Source organism: Fukomys damarensis, unplaced genomic scaffold (assembly GCF_012274545.1).
Source record: "Fukomys damarensis isolate Sample0158 unplaced genomic scaffold, DMR_v1.0_HiC HiC_scaffold_37, whole genome shotgun sequence".
NCBI lineage: Eukaryota > Metazoa > Chordata > Mammalia > Rodentia > Bathyergidae > Fukomys > Fukomys damarensis.
This window is the reverse complement of record NW_022900949.1, coordinates 62,495,217-62,512,159: the sequence shown is the minus strand read 5'-3', so window position 1 is coordinate 62,512,159 and position 16,943 is coordinate 62,495,217. Positions and strand designations below refer to the sequence as shown.

The 16,943-nt window shown below is 40.3% G+C and overlaps 1 long non-coding RNA gene across 3 annotated transcripts in view; it reads right to left on the bottom strand.

Moving 5' to 3' along the window:
• LOC104871086 overlaps nucleotides 1-16,943 on the bottom strand; it is an 83,068-nt gene that overhangs the window by 3,918 nt on the left and 62,207 nt on the right. The window contains exons 4-6 of one of the 3 annotated variants that reach the window (XR_002025778.1): nucleotides 13,553-13,655; nucleotides 12,658-12,971; nucleotides 8,992-9,183 (exon numbers count right to left, since the gene is read on the bottom strand). This is a non-coding gene — a long non-coding RNA (uncharacterized LOC104871086). Of the gene's footprint in view, nucleotides 1-8,991; nucleotides 9,184-11,262; nucleotides 12,972-13,552; nucleotides 13,656-16,943 lie in introns of those variants that run through there. The other 2 variants (XR_782736.2, XR_004515532.1) reach the window with 2 other exon arrangements.

Sequence of the window (16,943 nt, the reverse complement as noted above, 5' to 3'; positions counted from 1 at the left end):
TCTCTCTCTCTCTCTCTCTCTCTCTCTCTCTCTCTCTCCCTCTCCCTCTCTCTCTCTTTTCTTTTGGTACCAAGGATAAGGATTGAACTCTGGTCCTTGTTCTTTAGAGGCAGGCAGCGAAACCACTGAGCTAAATCCCCGGCCCAGTTACACACATTCTCTTTCTAATCATTTAGCAGTTTTTTGGGTTTGGGTTTTTGTTTGTTTGTTTTTGTTTTTGAGACAGGATCTCACTATTTAGTTCAGGCTGGCCTTGAACTCACTATGTAGCCCAGGCCAGCCTCAAACTCCCAGCGATCCTCTTGCCTCAGCCTCCTGAATGCTGGGATTACAGGCATGCGCCACTATGCCTTGCTTTCATTTAGTAGTTTTAAAGACTTGGGCTTAAATTTTCCTAACCAAGTCAACAGTTAATCCGTATCTCTATCCTTCTCCTGGACAAGGCATTTAGAACAATGTGACTTCCATTCTGACTCACAACTTTCCCCAAAGGAGCATGTCCTGATTGCCTAAATGTGGTTGCAATGTTTTAATCTGTTCTTGGAAAGAGGAAAGGTTCCTCTGTGTGATCACCCTGCACCTTGATCTGAATGTTGCTGTCGTGTCTACTGCTCTTTTGCTTTCTCAAACTCCAGGCTCCACAGCTTTCACCTCTGTTCTGGACTCCCTGTTTGGGTTATCACTTCATCCACATCTGAAAGGACCCCCACTCCCTCACCTCTTGCCTGCCACCACATCATGCCACAGCCTTCAGCATGGGAGAGGCCGTGCAGGGCCCGCAACTGAGGGACGTGCGCCCTGCAATATGAATAACACGGGCACAGCGACGTTTCTCAAGAGTGCTAACCTACTAGTGCCCTTCTCCTTTTCAGCACATGACCCTGTCTCCTGCCTCAGAGGACACGGACACCATCAACTAAGACCTCACACATGTTCCACTTCCTCGTGGATCAGTTGGACCGCACCCCCACCCACGCTCCCTCAGTCTCGCGGTAAGCAGTGACCTTCCTCTACTCCAGTCTCCTATGTTTTTAATTCCCCCTCACTGTACCCCCCAGACAATACTGGCTACATTCATACTTTACTTGTCGGGAAGACTTAACAGGAGTATAGAGGAAATGAACTAAAACATTTGCCAAGTAGGACACTTACCACAATAGCTATGTTTTCACCTGAAATACTATGAAGAATATGATGGTGTTCTGAACACTCAGAAGTGTTACTTTCAATAAGTATTTCAAGATAATATCAACATAGAGAACCAATGAGTGGATAAGATAAATAGCATCTGCATTCTCATGTAAATGACATTCGACAGGGGGAAACCGAGAAACAAGTAAGTAATCAAATAATGTAATTCCAAATGGCAATAGGGATGATGAAGAAAATAAGATAGGGTATGGGTAAGAAACGGAATGTGAGGGCAGGGGGTATAGCTCAGGGGTTCCTCCGCCTGCCTTGCAAGCACAAGGACCAGAGTTTGATCCCCAGTACCAAAAAAAAAAAGAGAGAGAGAGAGAGAGAGAAATGGAATGTGAGAGGAAAACTAGAAAGCTAAAGCCTTCTTTATGTGGTAAGATAATAGAGAATAAGGAGCCATAGAGTGAGAGCCAGGCCATCAGCTCACATGTGATGTGCAGGCTACTGTAAGTGCATCGAGATGCCATTGGCTCTTTTTTCTTTCTTTCTTTTTTTTTTTTTTTAAGTACTGGCGATCGAACTTGGGCCCTTGCGCTTACAAGGCATTTTTAACTAAAGTAAGACTATAGGTTGGAATGTGCACAAAAATTATACAACTTGATCACACATCACACATCCATCTTGAAACAACCATTTGACCTAGTTGAAGATATGGAACACTTCCAAAACCTGAATGTTCCCTCACGCCCCTTCTCAACCTAACCACATCCATCAACAACTAGGATCTCCTCTTATTAAAAAAGCTTCTGCACTGTGAAAGAAACCATCAACAGAACTAAACGACAACCTACAATGTGGGAAAAAAATTTTACCAGCTGCTCCTCAGACAAAGGACTCTTATCTAGAATACATAAAGAACTCAAAAAAGTCACCCCCCCCCAAATATAAAGACCCAATTCAAGAAGGGGCACCTGAAATGAACAGACATTTCTCAGATAAAGAAGTAAAAGCATCAAGTAAGCCGGGCATGGTGGTGCATGCCTGTAATCCCAGCACTTGGGAGGCTGAGTCAGGAGGATCACTGTGAGTTCAAGACCAGCCTGGGCTAAATAATGAGTTCCAGGTCAGTCTCAACTACATAGTGAGACCCTGTCTCAAAAACCAAAAAAAAAAAAGAAAGAAAGAAAGAAAGAAAAAGAAAGAATCAAGTAAATATATGAAAAAATGTTCCACATCACTGTCCATGCAAGAGATGAACATGAGAACAACACTGAGATTCCACCTCACAGAAAGAAAGAAAGAAAAAGAAAGAATCAAGTAAATATATGAAAACATGTTCCACATCACTGTCCATGCAAGAGATGAACATGAGAACAACACTGAGATTCCACCTCACCCCACAAAGAATGGCTGCTATCAAGAAATCAACCAATCACAAATGTTGGCGGGGTTGTGGGGAGAAAGGAACCCTTCTCCATTGTTGGTGGGAGTGCAGACTGGTACAACCACTGTGGAAATCAATATGGAGACACCTCAAAGAGCTGGGACTAGAGGTTCCATTTGACCCAGCCATCCCTCTGCTGGGTGTCTTTCCAAAAGAATTAAAAGAATCATACCAGAGTGATATATGTGCACCCATGTTTAGAGCGGCACAGTTTGCAATAGCTAAAACTTGGAAACAGCTCACTTGTCCATCAGTTGGAGACTGGATAAAGAAGATGGGGTTTTTCATGACATGCCACAGGCTGGTTTACAGCAACATGTCTATTGTTGCTGCAGGATGCCAGACCCCTGGTGTAGCTGTGTGTTACACCAAGCACCTATCCTCAAGTCCCTGGCTGCCATTTCTGTCAGAAGTGCCCAGAGGAATTATGGGTGGCTTTATGGGCCGCTATGCCCAGAGAGGTGAGAAAATAAGATCAGGGTGAGAGGCAGCCCCACTGTGTCCTCCTCCCCTCTGGGATCTAACAAAAATGGAGGTGGAGGAGAGGGAAATGGGGAGCCACAGAGAAAGTGCTAGTGAGAGAGAGAGAGAGAGGAACAAATGAGAGACAGGAAAGACATCTAGACAAAGGGACAGACAGAGAAAGACTAGAAAAGACTGAAAGGAAAGGTAGAAAGAAGTAGGAATTGGGAGCTCTGCACAAAATGGGGATAAAATCAGAAATTAAATAGAAAAGAGACACATAGAGGTTAGTGAGAGAGGAGGAAAAGGACAAGGGGCAGGGGGAGAATAAAATCGCCTGGATAATGAGATAACTGACAATGTGAAATAGGAAGTAAAGGGCTAAAGGTGCAGGGAAAGTGGGAAGAGGGGGAAGGGAATAAGGGAGAGGAAAAAATATGAGAAATTGAAAAATGGAAATAAAGTGCTTGTAAATGGGGAGGGGATGAGGGGGTGAAGGGAGGGCAGGGACAAGGGGAAAAATGAGAACCAAGACCTGTCAAGGCACAAGATCCCAATGATGAATGTTACTGTACTGTAGACCTAAAATGTACCAATAAACTCAATGAGGAAAAGAAAATATAACCACATCCATCCTTCTCTCTAGCAAAAGTTAAGTCCAGTCCCCACTGTCCAGCCTTCTATTACTGAGGATTACTGTTGCTTGATTTTGAACATTTTATACAGTGAAAACATTCTGATTTGAGAGATTCACTCATATTGTTTTATGTGCCAGTAGTTCATTCTTTTTTTTTGCTTGTAGTTTGTCGTGTGACTATTTATAGATAGACCTAGCACGAACAGTCTTTGTGTTGGGTGTGGCGGTGGCTGTTGGTGTACTGGTGGTGCTGGGGATTGAAGCCAGGGCTTCATACATACTAGGCGAGTACCCTACCACTGAGCTACCCTTCCAGCTCCCTGTGTGAATACCCTTGAACTTCTTTTCGTAGGCATAGGTACTTATTTATCTTGGGAGTGTAATTGCTAGGTCATAGAGTAAGCATATATTTGGCTCAATTAGATATTGCCAATTTTCCAAACTCATTACATTTTCCATTCCACTAGCAGTGTATGAAAATTTCAAGTTGCTCCACATTGTCATCAACATTTGGTTTGCTGGTGTTTGATGGTTTGTTTGTTTGTTTGACCATTTTGCAGTTGTGTATTAGTATCTTATTTTAGCTTTAATTTTACTTTTTTTGCTGATTGATGGTTAGTGGGTTTTTAAAAATATTCTACTTGTATATTTGAATTTTAGTCAGAGGTGGTTTGGACAGGAGATTGAGCAGACTTAGCTTTTATACAAAGATTCCTTTGGTTGCTCTGTGGAGAACTGGCTGTAGAGTAGCAGAGTGGAAGTGAGAGAATGTTTTAAAGATTATAGCAGTAATCCAGGCAGGATCCGTAGTGGTGAAGGAGTTAGAGAGAAAAGATTAAACATCTGTTGGGGAGGCTGCCAAAAGTGCCCACTGCCTGGCCGTGGAAGGGAGGAGAATGACTCAGAGGTGACTTGCACAACAGCGCAAGTGCGCTTCCCACTGTGGAAATCCCAGAGCGGGTTGGAATGAAATAGGAAAGAGCAGACACAATCACACCACAGCAAACTGTGCTAACCTCAAAAACTAAAAAGAAAACAGAAAAACCTCTCTGGTCACAAACTGTGCTCAAAGAGACATTGTGGGCACTCGAGAATCACAGTGGACTTTGACTTGCTTCCCTGGCTTACAGATGAGCTCTGTAGCACTGTGTGTGTTTGCCAGCAAGAATTATATGACTTCATTTATCACTAATGTTGCTGGGGTTTTTTCTTGCAAGAATAAATATGTCTCTACACAATGAAATAAAAAAAAATCCTTAAACTTAAAATTAGATTACTTTGGAAATTACAAGCATTTTTCTTCAAGTGTAAGGTCACTCTGCCCTTGCAGGCCAACTCTGGGGAAGTGACACATTTCTTTTCCATCCCACACTTTGCTTAGTTTCATACAATGAAAAGCAAATCCTCAACATTTCAAATGCTTAGCGTATGTGGTAAATATTTATAGTCTCATTTAGAACTTTAATTTCAAATTATATTATGTAAGTCCTAACATGCCAGACCAATAGCTTACTAGGCCATTTCTTTGTGGAAAAGAAAATTCTGCCCTTGCAGAAATAATAAGCAGAATCTTCAAGTTGCTGCAGTGTTAGGCTGCCTATTGCTTCGGTTGGTATCGTACTTTTCAATTTGGAAACCAGTGATAATACTACACAAGAGAAGGCCCTCACAGTTAATAATGGCTTACTATACATAGCCCCTGTGCTGAACACCAATCCTATGAGATACGAACTATTATTATCTCCACTGAACATATGAGAAAACTGAGTTCAGTAGCTTACTCAGGATCACTTAGCTAGTAAGCAGTGGGGCTGAGATCAGAACCCAGATTTCTCTGAATCTCAAACTGAAACTTGTAATGGTTTCCAAGCTATGAGAGTACAGGGTGGTAGTTAAGTGTGTGTATGCCACATCTCCTTGGGTTCGCATCAAAGCCCTGCCACTGACTGACTGTGTGGCCTCAGCAGTTTCCTGTGGGAGTTGCTAGAGTCCAGTAGTTCATGCCGCAGGCTTTACTGCTTGCCGTGATACCTACTTCATTGGATACTGGAAGAATTAAATTAATACACATTCAACAATTAGAGTTGTGCCCAGAGTCTGATAGGAGAGTGTCGTCTGTCACTTCTTGACAAAGGTAATAGCTTTATTGAGGTATAATTCACATGCCATACAATTCACACATTTACTGTATACCATTTCATTGCTTTTCATATATTCAGGGAATTGTCCAGCCATCAGCACGAGTTTAAAACTTCTTTCCTCCCTCCCACCCTTCCTTCCTCTCTTCCTGTGGTGCTAGAGATGGAATCTAGGGCCTTCGGCATGCTAGGCAAGTGCTCTACCTCTGACATACATCCCAGCCTAATTTAAGAACATCTTGTCAACCGCAAAAGAAAGCCAGGACCATTAATAATCACTCCCCTTCACCCCACCTCAATCCTAGGCAACAACAAATCTTTCTTGTGTCTAGATTTCTAGATCTCTAAGAATCGAAAGAATATGGATTGCCTATTTTAGATGTTTCATATGAATGGAATCATACAATATATGGTCTTTTGTTTCTGCCTTCTTTCACAGCATAGCATTCCGAGTTCATTGATATTTCATCGTGTATCAGTCTTCCTTTCTTTTTACTGCTAAATAACATTACATTGCATAGATATGCCACATTTTATTTATCCACTTATCAGTTCATGGACATTTGTGTCCACTGTTTGACTGTTTTGAGAATAGTGATTCTGTGAAAATTTGTGCACAAACTCTTGTATAGACATATATTCTCATTTCTCTTGGGGATATAACCAGGAATGGAACTATAGCTACTGCTTTTCACTGACTCCCTCTGTGTATATCTCTTTGTGTGCATATATATGGGTCCCATGTCCGTTTCGGTGTTCTTTCCTCCTTATGAGCGTGTTTGCGACACAGAGCAGTGCGTTTGCTGTGGAGCCTTGGTACACGCATGCAACACATCGTAATCGTTCTTCATTCCTTTACTCTCTTGCCCCTTCCCCATTCTCTTCCTCGTTTGGAAGCGACTGCTTTATAATTTCCTCTCATTTCTCACTTATTTATTTGTATTCAAGATTTTTCATATCAGCGAAACTATGTGATACTCAGTGTTCTATAGGTGACTAATTTGAAGCCTCAAATTCCATCAATTTTTCAATAAATGACAAGATTTTATTCTGATTAATGGCTAAATAATATTATATTGTGCATATTTACGATATTTTCTCTATTCATTTCTCTGCTGATGGAAATCTAGGGTGTTTCCAGAGTTTAGCTATTGTGAATTGTGTTGCTATAAACATGGTTATGCATGTATCACTATAGTGTAATCTCTTTAATTTTTCAGGAATATACCCAGGAGAGGTATAGCTGAGTCAAATGGAATTTGTAATTTGTAGTATTTTAAGGAATCTTCGTACTGCTTTCCATAGTGCTTGTACTAGTTTACATCCTTACTAACAATATACAGCCCCCTCCCATCCTCACCAGCATTCATTATATTTTATGTTTGTTTTTTTTTTTTTGAGACAGGGTCTCACTATGTAGTTGAGACTGACCTGGAACTCACTATCTAGCCCAGACTGGTCTTGAACGCACAGCGGCGATCCTCCTGCCTCAGCCTCCTGAGTGCTGGGATTACAGGCATGCGCCACCATGCCCAGCTCTTATGGCTATTATAGCTATTCTGACTGGGGTAAATTGGAATCTCAAATTTTGATTTGCAGTTCTCTAATGGCTAACAGTAATGAACATTTTTTCATGTATTTATTGGATATTTATACCTCTTTTGGGAAGTGTTCTTTTCAGTTCACTTGACCCTTTTTTTTTTTTTTTTGAGTCATTTGTTTTGGTGGGTTAAATATTTCTTTTCTTCTATATTCTACATAGTAGTCTTCTATCAGGACAGTGCCTGGCAAACTTTTTCTTTATTCTGTAGGTTGTCTTTTCACTCTGTCGATTGTTTCCTTTACTGTGCAGAAGCCTTTTAATTTGATGCAATCCCATTTGTTGATTCTTGATACTATCTGAGCTCCTGGAGTTCTATTCACAGAATCTTAGTCTATGCTCATAGCATAGACATATGTTTCATGTATTTCCTTTATATTATCTTCCAGCAGTGTAAAGTTTCTGTTTTTATATCTAAGTCTTTGATCCATTTTTATTTGATTTTAGTACAGAGTAAGAGATGGAGATCTAATTTCAACCTTCTAAAAGTGAATATCCAGTTTTCTCATTATCATTTGTTAAACTGTCTTTTCTCCACCATATTTTTGACCCTTTTGTCAGATGTTGGATGGCTATAGATGTATGGAGTTGCTCCTGTTTTCTGTTCTATTCCATTGGTCTACATGTTCACAGTAGTTTTGCCCATATCATGTTGTTTTTGCTACTATAGTTGTGTAGTATAAATTTAAATCCCATACTATGATGCCTACTGTTCTGCTCAGTATTGCTTTGGCTATTTTGGATCTCTACTGGTTCCATATGAATCTTAGGAATTTTTTTTCTAGCTCTGTGAAGAATGCTGTTCGTATTTCAGTAGGAATAGCTTTGAATCTATAAATAGCTTTTAGTGATACAACCATTTTAACAATATTATTTCTACCAATTTTTAAAAAAGGATGTCTTTCCAATTTTTAGTGTCCACTTCAGTTTTTTTTCTTCAGAGTTCTGCAATTTCCATGATAAAGGTCTATCATGTCAGGTGTGGGGGTACACGCCTGTAATCCCAGCACTTAGGAGGCTGAGGCAGGAGGATTGTCATGAGTTTGAGGCCAGCCTTGGCTATATAGTGAGTTTAAGACCAGCCTGAATTATAGCAAGACCCTGTTTTGAGGAAAAGGAAAAAGGTCTTTTACCTCCTGATTTCCTTCTCCATAGGTTCATTATTGGTATATGGTAATATGTTTTGTTTTGTTTTGTTTTTGTACTGGGGATCGAACACACTTCCTTGCGCTTGCAAGGCAAGCAGCAGAACCACTGAGCTAAATCCCCAGCCCCAGCATGTTTAATTTTTGTATATTGATTTTGTATCCTGTGTATCTATCTCTTAATACGTAGACACATGATTCTACATAAACACATACTTTAGTGTGTTATTCTAAATGACCTAGGAAGGAAAGCATTCTCCTGTTTTAACATCACAAATGAGATGAGACTCTGGCAGATCTGCCCAACCTTTTCTTGGTCTGAAGCTTGGCCCGTGCTATACCCCTGGGGTTCTCATCCCCTTTTCTGCATGCTCCCCATCTTCCCCACACCAAGCCTTTGGTTAAATGGAGACTTCATTTCTTACCAGGAAGCTGTGCTTGGATCCCCTAAGTGATCTGGGTGCCTTGCTCTGTTTCCAGGATGTCCTGAGCGTTGTTTCACCATCAACCGCATCACATTCTGCCACATTTGTAACAAAGCTGATGAACCAACAAGACCAAGGCCCTGAGGAAGAGGCATTTTCTTCCTTGACTCCATCTTTCATGCTAATCACAGACTTGAAATGCAACAGTTGTCCAGCAGATGTACATGGAAGTTAAGAAAGGAAAGAGAACAGAATTTGGTCTAGGTATTTGCTAGGAAGGAACATGCCTGATCTATCAGACTGGCACAATCTTTTCTGATACATCCAACAACCATGGGTCGAATTGACACAATAGAAAAAAACAGGTGCTGATTATTCAGATTGGAAAAAGAGTCATTTTTAAAAATCGTTTAGTACAAACTTCTTGTTTTCTTTTTTGGTACCGGGGATCAAACTCAGGACCTTGCACTTTTAGGGCAGACGTCGGAACCACTGAGTTAAATCCCCAGCCCCAAACTTCTTGTTTTGAGTCCTCCAGGAAAGTGATCTCAAAGACAGTGTGTGTGGGCTGGGGATTTAGCTCAGCAGTTTGGTGGCCTGCCTTGCAAGCTCAAGGACCCGAGTTCAATCCCCGGTACCCTGGTACCAAACCCCTGTACCGAAAAAAAAAAAAAAAAAAAAAAAAAAAAAGACAGTGTGCAATACACAGTAATACCCAGGATGCTTTTAATGGTACACAAACCATATTTTTAACTTAAATTTCTTATTTCAAAGTAAATTAGAAATGAATATAGCTAGGATGCAAAACCCACAGAATTGTTTTAGGAGCAGTCTAAAGTCTTTTTTTGAGATTAAGACTATTCAGCCAGGCATGGTGGCATTCATCTGTAATCCCAGCACTTGGTAGGCTGAGGTAGAGGATTACCACAAGTTCAAGGCCAGTCTGCTTTGCATAGTAAGTTCAAGGCCAGCCTGAACTACACAGCAAGACCTCGTCTCAAAAAAAATTAAGTAAATAAATAAAATGTTTAAATAAATTAAAACTATTAAAATATGCATCAAGTAAATAACGGTACAGATGGAACACAACTATAGGAAATAATATATAGATGATACAAAATAATTTAAATTTTGAAATATTCAGGACTTTTAAAATATTTGTGTTTGTGGGTGGTACTGAGAATTGAACCCAGGGCCTCCGCACTGAACTACATCCCCAGATCCTTTTGTTTTTTATTTTGAGAAAGGGTTTAACATGTTACACCACCCGACCCAGGATCAAATTTGTGATGCTCCTGGCTCAGCCTCCCAGAGTGCTTGGATTACAGTCATGTGCCTAAAATATGAAAAGTTTTATATATTGTTTAATTTTTTTGTATATGCCAGGGATCGAACTTGGGCCCTTACGCTTGCAAGGCAGGCAGCAGAACCACTGAGCCAAATCCACAGCCCTAAATATGAAAAGTTTCAAGTACAAAATACACTGGATAAAGCAATGCATCTCCAGGTTAAGTAGGCACGTGAATCATCTGGCATCTCACTATAATGCAGATTTTAATGGTTAGCACATGCAGGAAGGCATCTAAGATGCCGTATGTCTGAGAATTGTTAATCCCAGGCAATACATGGAGATTAAGGTTATAAAATATAAATAAAAGTACAAAGTCATAGTGATAATACTACCTACTACCTTTTTAGTTCTACGCCCTGGGTACTCTTCCAGGTGTTTTATAGATGTTTTCACAAAGTCCTGCAAAGTAGTTACTAATAATCTCTACTTTACAAATGAAACTTTAAAATCAGAATTAGCTTGACTTTCAGTCACAACCCCCCCAAGGTAAGACACACAAGCAGAATGCAAATTATAATATATTTATCTTTGTCTTTTATAAAATAAAAGAAATCAAGCTAGAAGGGCTTAAACCACTGCCTTCTTTTTGACCCAGATAAATTCTCAGCATCTGTTCTATTCCCATGTCCTGTCTGTGACCTCATTGTGAGACAGAAAATAATCTGGTTCAGGGATCAAAGCCTGAAAAGTTTTCTCATTTCCTCACATTCAAAACAAAACAGCTCTGGGCAAAGGATGTATTTCCATTCCACACTTGTGATGAAGAAAAAATAGGAAAGAAAGAATGAAACTCAATCTAAAATTTAAAAAGTATTCTTAAATAGCAATTACCTTTGGTAAAAATATGCACACATAGTGTATGTTAACATGTACAACAGATTCAGCTGCTGTTACTACTACTAATTTATTTCCCCATGGGTACTCTGTGAGTTAACTACCTTACATTTATATGGCTCCTGTTTTTGTAAAGATTCAAGTATGCCTAATTAAGAATAAAGCCAACGAAAAATCAAGATTTCGTTTCAGATGGTTCCAGAGCCCTGTGTAGTGTGGGAAGTGGGTTTGGCGGAGCTTATGTTACTAGTCACGGAGCACGAAGGTAACTTCACAGGGGAAAAGTGAGTCTCTACCTGGATGAACAATAGATTTCAAAACACTGAGGCTTGAGGCTTGAGCTGAATGTTCATTTTGGCCTGTTTTATTTAATCAGGAAATGTCCATAGAAATCTGCATATCTGGCTTCTCTTGAAAATTGTATCTTGCATAGCTTCAGTCCCTGGCAATGGGGAGTGGCTGTCCAGCAGGCTCCATTCATGTCCCTTACCTGCCTGGGCCTGGAAGCCACTTAGCTTGGAATCCACAGTTCGTAAGTAGGGTTATGAACAGCCAGTATTTACTCTCCTCATCATTATCCTGGAGAAGTAAATGTGTTGGAACACAAAAAATAAAAAAACAAAAAACAGCAATAACAACAACAAAAAAACTAGTTTCCTTTTATCAGAGTGAAAGCAGCTGGTTCACATGAGAATTATTCACTGAGTTTGTAGAAGTCAAGCGTGTCCCTATTCAAACACTTCGTGGTGCTCAGATATGCAAGTGCTCCTCCTGGCTGAGCAGAGTTTTGGCTCATTTCCCGTGAGAGTCTTTTTTTGGTACAAGGGATTGAACTCAGGACCTTGCACTTGCAAGGCAGGCGGCAGAACCACTGAGCTAAATCCCTAGCCCTTGTGAGGCTAATTTTAATTGCTGGAAGGGACTCTAGAGGTGGCCCAGTGATTTTCCTGTTGTTCAGTTTGCTGGTGGTTGGAGCTGAACTTCTCCGGAGCTGAAAGGGTTAGTAGAATGAAGGAAGATTTGGGTATACAGTGGGGAAAGATGGTGTCCAACAAAATGGAGTTACTCTTTTTTGAAACAGCACGTACTTTGTTGTGTTCACTTTAGAGACGGGGAACATTCTAAGCATCTGGCCTTATAGTCATTACATAAATATTTATTAAGCATCAGTTTTGTGCCATGTGCTATGCTGAACAAGAAGCACAATGATAGAGGAGATGAGGCCTCCTGCTTTGGAGAAGTTTAGGCTGGAGGTAGCTACCAATTTTTTTTTTTTTTTTTTTTTTGCTACCAAATATTTATATCCTGATATCTATGTGAGAAGTGACTAGTGCCATCTCAGCAGTGGGGCAAAGACCTGTCTATTGGTTCAGTCAAGAGATTCCACAATATTCCCATCTGCTTCATTTCTTTGCCTTCAAATACTCAAAAACTGCACTTTAACTTGAAAAAGCTATCCCGGAAATCCTACTGCCTCTTACCTCAAGACACGTCCTCATCCTAGGCAAGCATGAGCCCCCAATTTCTCCAAGTCCTTGTGATAACACAGGTGCGGCAGACCCAGGCAGGCAGCGTCTACCTGAGGAGTTGCCAGAACACTCCAGCCCTGCCAATAAGTGGCAGGCAGAAACACTGATCCAACATTACCAGATGTCAGGATTTTTGACAGAGGCCAGAAATTGGGATTTTAAACAAAACTGATTCCATGTTTTGCAGGAATTAGAGTTCAAGGGCTGGGGATTCAGCTCAGCAGCACCGTGCCTGCCTTGCAAGTGCAAGGTCCAGAGTTCGATCCCTGGTACCAAAAAAAAAAAAAAAAAAGAATTAGAGTTCAAAAACATTTTAAAACTCAGCGTACATAATAAAAAATTGATTTGCAGTCAGATTTTTTAATGAGGAGGTCCTGATATCATGCCTTCATGCCAGACCACCCAGTGCTCAGTACCCTCCTTGTGTTTACAACTGACACTTAGCAGAAATGGGTAGCCTGGGATTTGCTTTTTCCAGGAAGTCCCATTGGGCCTCTCATGTGTTTGAAAATCCAACCCCAATGAAATATTCAGCTTCCTGCATGTCTCTTTCAACTCCATCTCTATGTCTATCTATCTAAAAATAATTATTAAAAAGAGTGGAATTTGAACATATTCATCAACACGTTACTTTTTAGGAGGAATCTCTGAAAGATATGAGTGATTAAGACAGTATTCAGTTCTTCTGACCCTAACGCTTAAATTTCATATTCACATGACTCTGGCTTGGAATGAAAAAATCCTTTCCTGGGCATTTATGCTTTCTTTCTGAACTGGTCTTGTACTAAAACGCCCTTGAGCGGTTTATTTTTCAAAGCCCACAAAGACCTCGTTTTCTCTCACTCACAGGTGTGCTCTGTGCTGCCTGGATTGTATGAGCCAGTTACATGGAAGGTTCTGTTTGGATTTTTCCTTTTCCCTGCTCTCAAAGCTGCTTCCTTTTCATCCAGCTGCAGACAAAGAAAAACATGAGTTGAAAATCTAAAGGCTCCCTGGCTTTTGTTTTAAGTCAGAGAAAATATTTTCGTTTTCTAATTATTTTACCACAGCGTCTTACCTCCTTAGGACCTAACTTATGCACAATAGATAGAATAAAATTTAATTAGCAGCCTCGGATTCCTGACTTTCCTTAGCAACCTCCCAGAAGAGGCCTCAGCTTTAAAAAGCCTCACATTTCCTGCTTTTCTAGAATGAATTTTTAAAAGATAAAACAGTGTCTCTAATACAATATGTTCATGTAAAACATACTAGTATCTTGGGATGATTTGGCTAATATTTAATCTTATTTTTCTAATCTTATACTTGCGTCAAAAGAGTAAGAGTTGAGCATCATCAACAGTTACCCTCCTCTAGAAATACCTTGTCCCTTGTGAATTTAAGTGATGGTTTCATCCTCTCACAGCCAAGGCCTTTATAGTTAGTAATGCCTAATGTGACCTGATTTTCTGAGACTGAGCAAAATGACAATTTGTAGGGCCAAAAGACAATAATAACAACTGGCATTTCTTAATTGCTTGGTACTTGCCAGCACTATTTGAGTCACTTACTCATTTAACAATTACTATCATTATCCCACTCTTAGGTGGCTCAGCTGAGGCAGGAGAGGCATTATAACTTGCCCAAGGCCACAGAGGTAATGTCAGAGCACATATTTGAACCCAGGGCTAAGGTCTGTAGCCTTAATCAGTTAGCTGCCCTACTTCCCCGACCTGGACAGAAACAAAGCTTGGACAAAAAAGCTAATGTTTTTTTTCCCTTACAAGTTTGCCTTGAGTACCCTTAGTTCTTTCTTTTGTCCCAAATTCTTCATTTGCAAATCCCAACAGTCTATTTACCAGAGTTTTGTGGAAACTCATTATTTAAATGTATTCATAGTTCCTTGGAAGAAAGGCTCCATAAATATTACAGAACCATTTAAAAATATATGAAATGTATTCACCTGAATGTGATGGTTTTATTTCTCCCTATAAATAAATAAATGAATGCTGATTTTCTATCTGAGTCCTGAGGACATGGTAGCTCCAGGTACCTCTTCCTCATCTTACAATCCAGGGTGCCAAGGTTTTGGGGCTGAAGTTCAAACTCTGTATCAGGAGTGAGACCCTCTGAGGTCTCACCGAAATGGCTCCCCAGTTTTTGGTTCAAATCTCTACAATACTGTCACAAGAAAAATATACAGAAGCAAAAAAACGGACAAATGGTGATATGTTCACACAGTGGCGTACTATTCAGCAAGAAAAAATGAATTGCATATATGCACCATATGGACGAAACTCATGAGCACTGATGCAGAAAAAGATAGATAGGAAATAATCAGTGTCACACAATGTTACTCATATAAAGTATAAGGACTGACCAGTCCTGCTGTCATGGACAGAGTGTACACAGGCCCAGGAAGACACAGGGGGAACCTATGGAGTAAGGAAATGTTTTATGTATCAATCTGGCTATGGAAGCTACATACATGAGTAAATATCGGAAGGTTGTGCACTTATGGTTAGTGCATTTCATGCATATTATACCTCAGCAAAACAAAGTAAGCAGAAGACTGCTGAACTGAAATATGTACAATGGGCCTTGAGGCCATTGCTGAAGGTGGAAACCAGCTCACAACAGAGTTTGTGGGCCAAGCTAAGAGCTTTTTGTACTCAATTCTGTAAGCTCAGTGGCATAGTGGATAAGCGACATGATCAGATTTGAGTGCTGAAAGCTCTGTCAGCACCATTTTGTACAGAGGGAGCATTGGAGCTGTGCCAAAGCAGAGTAGGGAGACATGCTACACTTAAAATATTCTTCCTTTGCAAAATATCTCATCCGACCAACTTGGTGAGAGCACACTTCTGCACATACGAACTGTTCACCCGTGAAGTGGGGTGGACAGGAGGCAGCAGCACGTGCCTGCCCTCCCTCGTGAGGCCTGCTGACGGTGTTAACGGGACTCCTCACCACTGTGAGCTCCTCGGGGCAGGCCCGCTGGGATCAATACTCATACTTCCCAGCCCCCAGCCTGTCAATGTTGCCGTTTTTCCCCAGCATTAGCAGGGAGGAGGAGGTGGTCACTCCCGCCAAGCTGACCTAAATAACATGCAGGGATCACAAGGTCTTTTCCATGGGGATTGTGTATAATTTGCATATTCTCATTCAGGCATGCTGTCACAACCCAAGCTGTTTTCCAGATTAAAAACCAAACTGAACATTAATCATTTTTAATATTCCTAAATGACAGTTGCAAGTCCTTTTATTTTAATATTTGTGTTGAAGTTTCTATTTATTCAACAAATGTTTTTGACCTAAAACTGTTTATAGTATACCTATTTAAGCATTTTAAATACATACACAAAGGATAATGCTGTATTGGTAACCTGGGTTCTTTTTTGATACAAGCTTCTTCAGGTAAGATCTCATATTTTGCACTGAACATAAATAAAATACCCACTTACAGGCCATTCAGTAAATTGGAACATTTAGATTTAACACAAATGCACTTTATCAGAATAAGATTCCAATTTTATTTTGGGGCCGGGAATTTAGCTCAGTGATTCCACCACCTGCCTTGTAAGGGCAAGGACCCGAGTTAGATCCCTGGTACCAAAATACACAACTCCCTCGCAAAAAAATATATATTATATGTGTGTATATGTGATGAACAAGAAGTAGGCAATTGAAAATGGACTGCCTGAATTTTCTTTAACCCTTAAGATAATTTCTGCTCCATAAATTAAACAGCTAAAAGACAAGGTGAGGCTCAGTCCATGAAAACTCACTGCTTTACAAATGGAGAAAGTGAGCACCATGGAGCCTAAGGGACTTAAACAAGGTCAAGTTGTTGACACAGGTTCTTTATTATGCTTTCCTTCATTTCCAAATTAAGTGTATTTTTAGCCGGGTGTAGTGGTGCACACCTATAATCACAGCACTCGGGAGGCTGAGGCAGGAGGATCACTGTGAGTTCGAGACCACCTTGGGGCTACATAGTGAGTTCCAGGTCAGTCTCAACTACATAGTGAGAACCTGTCTCAAAAAACCAAACAATCAACCAAACAAACAAACAAATAAGAAAACCACCCCCCAAAATTAAGTGTATTTTAAAAATCTTAATGAAAGTGTATCCTGAAAATAAGAGGAGAAGAGAAAAAGATTATTGAAAAAGTAACTATTGGTATAAGAAACCTCTATGAGATTAAGACAGCTGAGAGCTGGGAGATTGTACAATGAGAGAGCAGGTTGAGACTGATCAA